At 40.9% G+C, this 13,025-nt stretch overlaps 2 long non-coding RNA genes across 2 annotated transcripts; both read left to right on the top strand.

Moving 5' to 3' along the window:
* Positions 1-40: 40 nt before the first annotated feature.
* LOC131014140 (uncharacterized) lies at positions 41-2,481 on the top strand. The gene is made up of 3 exons (XR_009098085.1): positions 41-266; positions 1,656-1,716; positions 2,228-2,481. It is a non-coding gene; the product is annotated as an uncharacterized LOC131014140 (long non-coding RNA).
* Positions 2,482-9,307: 6,826 nt separating this feature from the next.
* LOC131014107 (uncharacterized) lies at positions 9,308-11,749 on the top strand. Its single transcript, XR_009098052.1, has 3 exons — positions 9,308-9,533; positions 10,924-10,984; positions 11,496-11,749. It is a non-coding gene; the product is annotated as an uncharacterized LOC131014107 (long non-coding RNA).
* Positions 11,750-13,025: the final 1,276 nt, after the last annotated feature.

Here is a 13,025-nt window from a genome sequence, read left to right as displayed (position 1 = left end):
CTCCCCCCCCCCCCCCCCCCCAAAGTCAAGAGTTGGCTGATGCAACTTCCTCCATACTCCTAAACTCTCTCTAGAAAGCCTAAAGTCCTCACCTCACCTCCATCTCCTCTCCATTTCGTCCCTCCACATCTCCCCCACTCCCAAGACTCTTCTCCCACCATTATCACACTCCATAGAAGCCCTTGAAGCCCCAAGAGAAGTATCAAAGCAAGGGAGAGCATGGGAAAACTAGGGCGTAAAGTTATAGTGAAGGTTGTGCTTCGAGGGTGAGTTTTCTTTTGTCTTCTCAACTGAAAATACCTTAAGACCATGGATTTTTACACATATGTGTGCTTTATTGTGTGAGGATATGTTTTATGATTTTAGATGTTCATTTTGGTAGAGTTTATTGGGTGAAAAACCGTGCATGAGGTAAGGCAGCGAATCTGCCATAAGCACACTGCTCCGGCAGTGTTTTGCAAGGCGATTCCAGCCATCCAAACGGTCTCCAAAAATTTCCAAATTAATTGTGTATCATCTTTCATATGTGTTCTGAACTTTGGTAAAATTTCAGAAGTTTTGGAGCTCTTATGATTTATTTATGAATTTTTAAAACATCACTGCCCATCTGGAATACTTTTTGGTAAATACTCTTTGGGAGGCCATAAGTCAAGTTTCAATCGGTGAAAGCCTTTGAAACTTGAATATGTCACTCTAGACTCCCGTATCTTTCTTTTGACTTCGGCCTCACCATTTTTGAGTAAGGGAAACAACCGGTATAAATTCTTGAAATCTAGCTCTTATTCCTTGTACCATCCAGTAGGTTTTACAAACCTATGACTTTGAGCTCGCAAAGGCCGACTTAAATCTTTGATTCTCAAGCCTATCTTTCTACTGAATATTCACTGACATGTTTGGAACTTACTTGTTCAGTTTTAGAATTTTTGGTGATGCCTAAAGTGGCTTTTCCGATTTATGTTCTGAATCTGCCAAACTTGAACCCTTTTTGTGCACTGAACTTTAGACAGTCATATCTTCTAAACCATGAATCGTCTTGGGGTAAATCCAACTGGAGAGTGTCACGCTCTCTCCCTAGTTTCCGGATTGACCCTTGGGGTTCCCAGTGGAGTTTTGTAATGGGAGATATGATTTTTTTTAAAGAAAGCCCACTGACTTGGTTGTAATCTGGAAATCTGAAATTTTCAGATTTTTGCTTGTTAAGTACCCATCTTTGAGTGGACATATCTTGCTCGTTTGAACTCTGTTTCATTCGATTCAAATTGGAGAATGATCCTTGAAATGTCTAGTTTCCAGAATGTCCTTTGGAGCCTCATTTAGAGATCCGAGGCAGAATTGGTGTCTGTTGCAAAACAGCCCCTTAAGAGCTCAAGTTGTTGAATTATTTTCTATGTATCAAAGTTGATTTTAAAGGATGTTTCATGAAAGATTTAGTATATGTGCGTAACGAGTTTGGGACATGTTTTGTGCAAAGTTTTTATGAAAATGAGTGAGTTAACCTAGATAAGGCATCAAGATAAGCTAATGTATGTAAAATGCATAATCCCTAGTTCGATTATGCGTTGTAAGTTCGGGAATAGGTTGACCCAGAGACCCTAAGTAGACAACGATTATCGTTATCTATGGTATGTGCTAAGTGCTAAGAACTCGTCTTGTAGGAATTGGTTCACAGGACGGTACGACAACTTAAGACCACCTCTCTTCCATACCGAGGATCAGGTGGGCATTACTTTCATATATATCAAATGAGTTTCATGTTACAGTTGAACAAGTTATTTCATGACAAAATCTTTGAATTGAAGTTATTTCAAGTATTGTCTTGCCATAAAATGTTTCAATTTCAGTATGATATCTATCTGATGTGGCTTTTGCCAAGTTATGTAATCGAATTCGGGTCCTGAGCAGTTGATAGCTATCCTGCCAGGGCTAGTGTACACCCAGGGCCGTGAGTCATCGAGCGGGTTGGCCGGTCAAGTGTCCGTGAGAGGTGGCCACCTCTCCGGCACACAGCTTCAGATATGATAGATTATGAGAACTTAGTCTGCGCAGACGAACTTTAAGAATCACAAATGAATTTAGTAAGCTTGGGCCTATTTAGCTAAAACTCCCTTGCTGTACTGTTATGATGGCATGACAATTTACAAGTTTTGCAGCATGTATTTTATACTTAGGCATACGTGCCCACTGAGTGCTCTTGTACTCAGCCCTGCATATATTTCTAAATGTGCAGGTTGAGCAGTGGCTGATGAAGATGAAGTGACGAGTGGAGCTTTTGTCATAAGTCGATTAAATGAACTCTTGGATACATGTCTTCATACATGTAATCAGATTATATTTTCCGCTGCGTATTCTTCAGTAATAAGCCCTTTTGAATTAAGTCGGATTCATCCGAACTTACTAGTTATTTGAATCTTTGTAACTAAACATAAGTTATATCATAAATGTCCCCTTCACTGTTAATGATTAAGTTCGATCCTTCATAAATTATTCACTCCCTTTCTAACCCCGCTTCTAATCTCCCTCCCTTAGTCACGGTTTCCCGGCTTAGTTATCCTTAATTAAGTCCGGTCGTGACAGAATGGTATCAGAGCAGTTCGTTTGCTCTGAACCCAAAAGTTATCTATTAGCCTTAGTTTGGATATTAATATAAAAGAGTCAGTCGACAAAAGCTCAGTGCTTCATCGCATCGTCACGCTCAACAAGAAAGAAAGAGGTAATGATTTACGAACGTTGAAAGTTCACGTTTCATACGAATGTACTGATGCTTACTTTTCAAGGTCTATATTTTATTAATTGATTTGATATCTCTATGAACTTAGATGCGTTAAGAATGCATGATCACTGTTACGAGAAGAACAGTAGAAACTAGAAACTCAGTTATCTTTCACTATAGCCATAGTGAAGAGCCAAGAAAGAGGAAGAAAATCAGATGTCACTTGAAGAGACACGAGAATCCAATGAGAAGGTATGCAATAAGATGAAAAGAAGAGTGTCACACACGAGTAAGTGACACGGGCATAGTTCATTATTCGGGCTGTTCACACGTGACAGAATGCCGAACCAACTATTGCCTTACCCGACCAGAACTTAGTTGAGACATTGCTCACAGCGATGAGAGTGATTTATGCAATTAGCTAGCGGTGGTGTGATGAGCTAATACTCATTTCAAACCCCTCAATTATCACCAGTTATGACATGAAGAGAACCTTCATGATTTATGTTCGAATTTCAGAGCTAGGCTCACGAAGGGTTATAACGCTTTGTGCATGATTCTTTAATATTGCGATTAGAACTATTAGCTTACAGTTTTAGATACTCGAAACCTTTCTGATTAAAGATACCTATCACGTTACACGTGAGCTTAATTTAGAACCCCTATTAATTACGATCACCTTCTACGAATCGGAAAGATGGGATGTGACATGGGTAACTAGAAGTTACCAACCTTTATCATCGACTAGAAGATCGGCGCAAGTGCATAAGATGGGAGAAGTTCCCGAAAATGATTCAAGGGTAAATAGAGCTAGGGACATCAATAGCGGTTTGACGCATACATTAAGGGATTGAGACCCTAATGAGACTCTAAGGGTATACTCAGGAAAAGTATACATACTTTAGCCTATCAGAGACATCGCCCTTGTTAGAACATCTTGGATTAGACGTCCAGTTTAGTAAGAAAAATGAAAGTGTTGACTAAGATCATCACATGCCTTAGTACCATGTGAGGTAACCCATGTCCTATAAGATGCTCAGAGAAGCAAAATCCATTTTTGTTGGAGATTGATGATTCGAAAGGTCCCTCGCAAGGGCACGAGTATACTTCAAATTATACGATTACATACAAGCGCTATGTGAATGAATGCTAAGTACTAGAAGTCCCACGTTAAGATCATTTAGAGGAAGTTGTTAAGTAAGCTTGATTACAGTTGAGAAGTCTTAGTTGCTTATAGAAGATTTTAAGGAAGGATGTTGATTTAGAAACCAGACTTCAAGCTTGAGAATCTTCCAAACATTCTCAAGGATAGGTTTTAGATGTTAAGGAGAAAGTAGAGACTTTATACCAAAATTACCTTTTGCAGCCAATGATCAAGACCTACCAAGTTCGGAAAAGTATTTCCATGTGACTGAGAAGTAATTATGTTGGACCTGGCCAGTCCACATGACCAAAATCTCAGTAGTAGTCATATATGGGTCTCTACACCTGTATATGTAAAACCTTCATCTGAAAAGCCAAACGGGTTCAGACTATTAGGTCATTTCGTTTCGACCTTTTAGTCAATTCATTTCTACCCTATGGTTATTCATTTCAATTGTTTGGCAAATTCTTGGAACACTTTGCCCAATTGCCATTTGTGATTTGAATCTTTGCGATCTACTAACTGTTGGTAGATTTTCTGTGACCCAAAGACAAGCAAGTATTCACTAGATTAAATCAGTCCGACACGAATGCCTCGACCCAAGGGTCAAGCACGTGATACATTTAGACCACCTAGTATGCTTTAGTAGGACGTTATTTGTGTATTTCGGAAACGATGATTGATCCGATGCTTATGTATGCCCCTATGTTGGCTCAGTTGTGTTGACTAGTACTAAAACACTGGTCCACTGGACGTAACGTGATTAAGTTCTTTTGTGATGATTTTTGCTAGACCGCCAGTCCATCACGTGTAGTACCTGGATAGTTCAGTAGATCCTGATTCGAATGTTGATGTAAAAGTCCTCATCAAGGCAATTTTCCATAACTATTTAGTGACCTTACCGATCTTTTGCGGCAAGCCACTTCCGCCACGTTTTACTCATATGTTAGCATGAGAAAGAGTGTGAGCAAGTTTTGAGAACCAAGAAACAGGTTGCAGATTTGATGATATGCGTCTGAACATTTTTCATAATGTAGTAACGACTATATGTCAACTCATCGGAATGCCACCAAGAAGAGGGCATCCGAGAAGAGGGAGAAGAATTCCCAGAGATGATTAAAGAGGTCCAGTACCAGGGCCAGAACAAAATATCGCCCCACCATCCATACAACCAGAAGGTAGAATAGAGGAATTGTTTCACAACAAAATCCACCTGCCTTCAGTAGGACAGGAGATCCAGCGGAAGCTGAGACTTGGACCAGGACGGAAAGCACAGAGGGAAACGATGACAGCTGAACAACTGGAAAATTTTACGCGGGATCATTCTAAAACAGAGATATATGATAAGTATATACCCCATGGCTATCGCAAAAAGAGAAGGAAATTAGATTTTTAGTCTAAAGTAGGGAATAATGACCATTTCTCAGTACGATACGATGTTCCGTGATATGTCGAGATATGCGCCAGAGCAAGTAGAGACGGAATAAAAGATGGCAAAAAAAAAAAAAAAAAAAAAATTTATGCCGGTTAAAGGCATGAGATCCGGATGGCTTTGGCAAGCCATTGGGGACTACCTTACACGGAATCGCATAGCGGAACGATGGATAGGGAAGCAACAACGCCGAGAGCAAGACCAGTAACAATACCTATGCCAACATCTCCACATAACTAAGATCTTAGTGGTTGCCAATCGAGATTTGCAATCTTGAAGAAGAGAGGTATCCCAATAGATAGACTCGCACCATAAGATCTTACCTTGTCCCGAAGAGCATAGTGACGACTAGGATGACTCAGTTTGTCATTAGTTATCAACCACTAGGAAGTGATACTTTCACAATTAGAAGGATACACTAAGCGTCAAACTATCTTTTGACCTTGGATTGGTAGAAACAAGCTGCTTCTGGAGTCTCGAGCGGAGAACCGGAACTGTTACTGTGTATGACAAAGTTTTCCATCGAATGTCAAAGTATGTTCCACGAGGGTGGACACCATTGAGAAACACATAAAGAGGTTTGGAAACGAATTATGTCAGGAGATATTGAATTTCCCTAACAAGCCAAACAGATATTACGCAGGAGTAAGAAATGAGTGAGACTCTCATACTTAGTCACTACTATCCATTGGTAAAGGAAAAACCACGCACAGTCAAGGTATAGACTACCTTGAGATGGTCATAAAGAAAACAAATGGGACAACAGTAGCAATTGTCAAGCGAGAAGGAAGCTATGGCAATGACAATCTTCCCAACAACAGAGCTAAGAAAAACCAGGGTACTCCTAAACAGATAGGAGATAACCAACAAAGGATCCTGCCTTGCCCAAAGTATGACAAGAACCCTAGGAGATGTTGCAATAATGGAAGAGTGAAAGTGAAGGTTGTTACACGGTAGCCAGAAGGGCATTTTGCAAACCATTGTTTAAATAAGGAACAAGAGACGGGCCTATGCTGAACTTGCTTCTCCAGGCTCCGTATATGCAAGCGATCCATGCTTTGCCCCAACCAAAGAGTAGTAACCATGCTAACAGCATCCGAGACAACAACAACAACATGTACGACCCCGTCACGTTAGAAAGCCACGGAAAGCTGGAAAGAAAGAAGCTAATAAGTCCCCGTGGGATTAACATGGGTAGGAGAAAGTCTATCGTCTCCGCCCAGCAACAAAAAAAAGAGGTGAGAATTTAGCAAAGAAACACTTAAGGAAAAGTATCATGTATTGATCATTTGTCGAGGATAGATGGCATTTCTAGTGGCTCAGAGGATCTAGTGCATTCTCAAAGATATACTTGAGACTTGGATACCACCTACTAATTTTTTTGACCAGAAGATGTACCTAAGACGGCCTTCACAACCAGATTGGCCATTATGAGTTCGTAGTGGTGCCTTTCGGATTGATCAATGCACCCATTTGTCTTAGTTTTCATAGATGATGACTCGATCTACTCGAAGAACGAGAAATACCATGAGGAACACCTGAGGATAGTCTTAGAAACGTTGAGAACAGAGACTCTTTATGCTAAGTTCAACAGGTGCGAAACTTTTGGCTCGGTGAAGTCATATTTTTAGGCCATATCATGTTATCAGAAGAGATCAAAGGGGACCCCAAAAAGGGTACAAGTTATACATGAGTGGAGACCACCTACAAATCCTAATGAGACAAGAAATACTTGGGATTACCAGGTTACTATTGTAGATTCATAGGATGACTTTCCAGGATAGCAAGGCCAATGACACCATGACTTAGGAAATGAATCTAATTTTCTTGGATGAAAGAATGTGAGAAGCTTTCAAGAACTCAAGGAGAAGGTAACAAAACGCTAGTGTTAGCCATTCCAATAGCTGACAAAGAACATGTGAATTATACGTACGCGTCCAAGAGGGGACTGGGTTGCATCTTGATGCAAGAAGAAAGAGTGATAGTTATACATCACGACAGCTTAAGCCACATGAGTTGAACTATCCAACTCATGATCTAGAATTAGTTATAGTAAAGACACCACCTATATGGATTTAGGTGCGAGATGTTCACAAACCACAAAAACCTTAAGTACTTTTTCGAGCAGAAGGACTTGAACATGAGACAGAGGAGATGGCTCGAACTCGTGAAGGATTACGATTGCGGTATCAATTACCACCCAGGGAAAACTAACGCAGTAGCTGATGCTTTAAGTCGTAAAACTCAATCCGAGTTAGGACTTCTTCTCACTCAAGAGGGCACGCTCGTAAAGGATTTTGACAGATTGAAGACAGAAGTGGTTCAACCACCAGCAACGACAAGAGCAATTATTGCAACTCTGGTAGCCGCCCCAGACCTCAGAGAAAGGATCATCAGCACCCAGAGAGCGGACGAATACTTGGAATGGGTTCGTCTTAAGATCTGAACAGGCACGCCAGGAGGCTACCAAGAGGCAACGGATAACGCCGTTCTTTTGAAGGAAGACTGTGTGTTCCCCATAAACAAGGAACTCAGAAACGAGATCATGAGTGAAGCTCATGACACACCTAGAATGGAAGTGGGAGCACATAGCGATCGATTTCGTGACAAGTTTACCCAAGACGAATAAGGGTAACACAGCTATTTGGGTAATAGTAGACCGCCTCATGAAGTGCACTCTTTTTATATATACCGATTACAATTACCCATGAATCGAAGAAGCTAGCCCAATTGTACATCCGTGAGATTGTACGGCTACAAGGAATACCAATAACCATTTCTTCAGGTAGAGATTCAAAATTTACTTCTAGATTTTGGATCAGTTGGGAATCAATGCTGCCATTGATCGAGTTTACCTACAATAACAGTCATCAGGCGACCATTAATATGGCACCTTACGAGGCGCTTTATGGACGGAAGTGTAGATCGCCACTTTACTAGGATGAAGTGGGTGAGAGAAAAGTTTTAGGACCAGACATGGTCGATGAGATGGTTAAGATAATCCACTAGATCAAAGGACGAATAAAGAAGGCACAGGATAGACAGAGATCTTACGCCGTTTCACGCCTAACCGAGTTACGTTTTGAAATAGGAGACAAGGTCTTCCTAAAGGTATCTCCCACCAAGGGAAAACTACGTTTGATGTCAAGGGAAAGCTTAGATTCCGATCGTATGAAATTCTAGAGAAGATAGGTCCAGTGGCCTATAGGTTGGCGTTATCGCCAAGTTTTGGAAACATGCACAACGTTTTTCACGTATCACCACTCAGGAAGTACGTTCACGATCCAAAGCATGTGATCCACTAAGGAGAGATGATCCTTAGCCCAGACTTGAACTATGAAGAAAAACCCTAAACCTTAAGCTTTTTTTTAGTAGAGATATGCAAATTTCGGGACGAAATTTTTTTAAGGGGGTGAGGTTGTAATACCCCAGATTCTCGATCCTAGGATTCTTATGAACTTTTGATATTAATAGGATATGATAGGTCCCTAATTCCCGGTTAAAACGAATATTATCCTCGCGATAATATTTGATGAGTCTTGATGCCTAGATTTTTCTCTTGAGAAAAACGGATCATATAGATATGATTGTTTTTTTTTTATTCTCTCCGTGTGATGTTGATTTAAAGAAATGTGTATATATATGTATACTTTTTCATTTCAAAGTATGAAAAACAAAGTGCATATTTATTCTTATACGAGTTTGTTTTTAGTTCGGGTTGAGTGATTACGGGCCCGTACAGAGGGCCAAGGGTGGGCTGATTTTTAGAGAGGCTTGGGCCGACTTTAATGCCCTATTTTAGAGCCCAAATACAGCCCATTTCAGCTCTAAACCCATCCAAAAATCAGCCATCTCTTTAAATTCAAATGGAGAATAAAATGATCATTGCATGCATTGGAACTACCAAATTGCATGCCACAAGATACCCTCCATTGGTGGCAGCCACCCCCACCCTATCCTACCCCCTTAGACCTCATAATTTCGTGCTCCCCCCCCCCCCCCAAAGTCAAGAGTTGGCTGATGCAACTTCCTCCATACTCCTAAACTCTCTCTAGAAAGCCTAAAGTCCTCACCTCACCTCCATCTCCTCTCCATTTCGTCCCTCCACATCTCCCCCACTCCCAAGACTCTTCTCCCACCATTATCACACTCCATAGAAGCCCTTGAAGCCCCAAGAGAAGTATCAAAGCAAGGGAGAGCATGGGAAAACTAGGGCGTAAAGTTATAGTGAAGGTTGTGCTTCGAGGGTGAGTTTTCTTTTGTCTTCTCAACTGAAAATACCTTAAGACCATGGATTTTTACACATATGTGTGCTTTATTGTGTGAGGATATGTTTTATGATTTTAGATGTTCATTTTGGTAGAGTTTATTGGGTGAAAAACCGTGCATGAGGTAAGGCAGCGAATCTGCCATAAGCACACTGCTCCGGCAGTGTTTTGCAAGGCGATTCCAGCCATCCAAACGGTCTCCAAAAATTTCCAAATTAATTGTGTATCATCTTTCATATGTTTTCTGATCTTTGGTAAAATTTCAGAAGCTTTGGAGCTCTTATGATTTATTTATGAATTTTTAAAACATCACTGCCCATCTGGAATACTTTTTGGTAAATACTCTTTGGGAGGCCATAAGTCAAGTTTCGATCGGTGAAAGCCTTTGAAACTTGAATATGTCACTATAGACTCCCGTATCTTTCTTTTGACTTCGGCCTCACCATTTTTGAGTAAGGGAAACAACCGGTATAAATTCTTGAAATCTAGCTCTTATTCCTTGTACCATCCAGTAGGTTTTACAAACCTATGACTTTGAGCTCGCAAAGGCCGACCTAAATCTTTGATTCTCAAGCCTATCTTTCTACTGAATATTCACTGACATGTTGGGAACTTACTTGTTCAGTTTTAGAATTTTTGGTGATGCCTAAAGTGGCTTTTCCGATTTATGTTCTGAATCTGCCAAACTTGAACCCTTTTTGTGCACTGAACTTTAGACAGTCATATCTTCTAAACCATGAATCGTCTTGGGGTAAATCCAACTGGAGAGTGTCACGCTCTCTCCCTAGTTTCCGGATTGACCCTTGGGGTTCCCAGTGGAGTTTTGTAATGGGAGATATGAATTTTTTTTAAAGAAAGCCCACTGACTTGGTTGTAATCTGGAAATCTGAAATTTTCAGATTTTTGCTTGTTAAGTACCCATCTTTGAGTGGACATATCTTGCTCGTTTGAACTCTGTTTCATTCGATTCAAATTGGATAATGATCCTTGAAATGTCTAGTTTCCAGAATGTCCTTTGGAGCCTCATTTAGAGATCCGAGGCAGAATTGGTGTCTGTTGCAAAACAGCCCCTTAAGAGCTCAAGTTGTTGAATTATTTTCTATGTATCAAAGTTGATTTTAAAGGATGTTTCATGAAAGATTTAGTATATGTGCGTAACGAGTTTGGGACATGTTTTGTGCAAAGTTTTTATGAAAATGAGTGAGTTAACCTAGATAAGGCATCAAGATAAGCTAATGTATGTAAAATGCATAATCCCTAGTTCGATTATGCGTTGTAAGTTCGGGAATAGGTTGACCCAGAGACCCTAAGTAGACAACGATTATCGTTATCTATGGTATGTGCTAAGTGCTAAGAACTCGTCTTGTAGGAATTGGTTCACAGGACGGTACGACAACTTAAGACCACCTCTCTTCCATACCGAGGATCAGGTGGGCATTACTTTCATATATATCAAATGAGTTTCATGTTACAGTTGAACAAGTTATTTCATGACAAAATCTTTGAATTGAAGTTATTTCAAGTATTGTCTTGCCATAAAATGTTTCAATTTCAGTATGATATCTATCTGATGTGGCTTTTGCCAAGTTATGTAATCGAATTCGAGTCCTGAGCAGTTGATAGCTATCCTGCCAGGGCTAGTGTACACCCAGGGCCGTGAGTCATCGAGCGGGTTGGCCGGTCAAGTGTCCGTGAGAGGTGGCCACCTCTCCGGCACACAGCTTCAGATATGATAGATTATGAGAACTTAGTCTGCGCAGACGAACTTTAAGAATCACAAATGAATTTAGTAAGCTTGGGCCTATTTAGCTAAAACTCCCTTGCTGTACTGTTATGATGGCATGACAATTTACAAGTTTTGCAGCATGTATTTTATACTTAGGCATACATGCCCACTGAGTGCTCTTGTACTCAGCCCTGCATATATTTCTAAATGTGCAGGTTGAGCAGTGGCTGATGAAGATGAAGTGACGAGTGGAGCTTTTGTCATAAGTCGATTAAATGAACTCTTGGATACATGTCTTCATACATGTAATCAGATTATATTTTCCGCTGCGTATTCTTCAGTAATAAGCCCTTTTGAATTAAGTCGGATTCATCCGAACTTACTAGTTATTTGAATCTTTGTAACTAAACATAAGTTATATCATAAATGTCCCCTTCACTGTTAATGATTAAGTTCGATCCTTCATAAATTATTCACTCCCTTTCTAACCCCACTTCTAATCTCCCTCCCTTAGTCACGGTTTCCCGGCTTAGTTATCCTTAATTAAGTCCGGTCGTGACAGTACTGCCATTAGCTGGAAGTCAATGTTGCAGTCTGTGGTTACATTGTCCACAACCGAAGCTGAATACATGGCAATGACAGAGGTAGTAAAGGAAGGGGTTTGGCTTAAAGGAATGTTAGCTGATTTTGGAGTTTTTCAGAAGAATGTAAAAATCTTCTGTGACAATCAGAGTGCTCTGCACTTGGCCAAACATCAAGTGTTTCATGAGAGGTCGAAACACATCAATGTAAGGTATCATTTTGTAAGAGACTTAGTAAACAAAGGGCTGATACAGATGTTGAAAGTACCCACTGAGGATAATGCAGCAGATGCTCTCACAAAGGCATTACCAAGGGTGAAGTTCAAGTACCGTATGCAGTTGGTCAATGTTCGATAAGCAAGGTTATGAGAGGAAGATTATCGTGGTGCTTATGTTATATCAAGGTGGAGATTGTTGGTTTGTGATATTCCATAAGCTCAAGGTGTTGGCTGCTATTTGTCATTCTCTGCGGAAGGACTCTTTTACAAATAAAGGAGTGAGTTAGTTGATTAGTTATTGATGAACTAATCTGCACCGTTGAGGGAGATCGTAGGGTCAGCATGGAGAGGAATATACATACTATATTCTGCGTGATGTAACAGCAAGAAACATGAAGTGTGTGAGATCTTGAGAGAGCTAGAGTTAGTACAGAGCGAGAGGGAGAAGCCATTGTAGAGCTTGATTCTCATCTGTAATTCTTGCTTTTGAGATTGAATAAGAAATCGCGATACTCTTTCTCCGTGGACGTAGGCATTTACGCCGAACCACGTAAATCCTTCTTGCATTGTTTATTTTGCTTTTGATTGTTTCGTTGATTGAATTCTACACCATCCCTGCCTCCCACTGGCACCGGCGCCGGCGCCGCTGCCTCTCCCACCGGCGCCTCTCTCCCTTTCTCCAGTCCGACAGTCCCAGCAGCGCTCGGCAGCAGCAGCTCGTCCCAGCAGCAGCAGCGCTCGAGCTCGCCCCTTGCACCGGCGCCGCTGCCTCTCCCACCGGTGCCTCCCTCCCTTTCTCCAGTCCGGCAGTCCCAGCAAAGGTTTGTGCTCGAGCTATTTGCTTTGTTAATATCATTCTAGCAGCAAACGTGATTTCTGGAATATCTAATGTGATGGAGATGAGATTGTGCTCTTATCGCCTGCAAAGGTTCAACATCGTCCTCAT

This window comes from Salvia miltiorrhiza, chromosome 3 (genome assembly GCF_028751815.1).
Source record: "Salvia miltiorrhiza cultivar Shanhuang (shh) chromosome 3, IMPLAD_Smil_shh, whole genome shotgun sequence".
In the NCBI taxonomy this organism is placed as follows: domain Eukaryota; kingdom Viridiplantae; phylum Streptophyta; class Magnoliopsida; order Lamiales; family Lamiaceae; genus Salvia; species Salvia miltiorrhiza.
The sequence above is the reverse complement of the archived record's forward strand: the minus strand, read 5'-3'. Positions and strand labels throughout refer to the sequence as shown.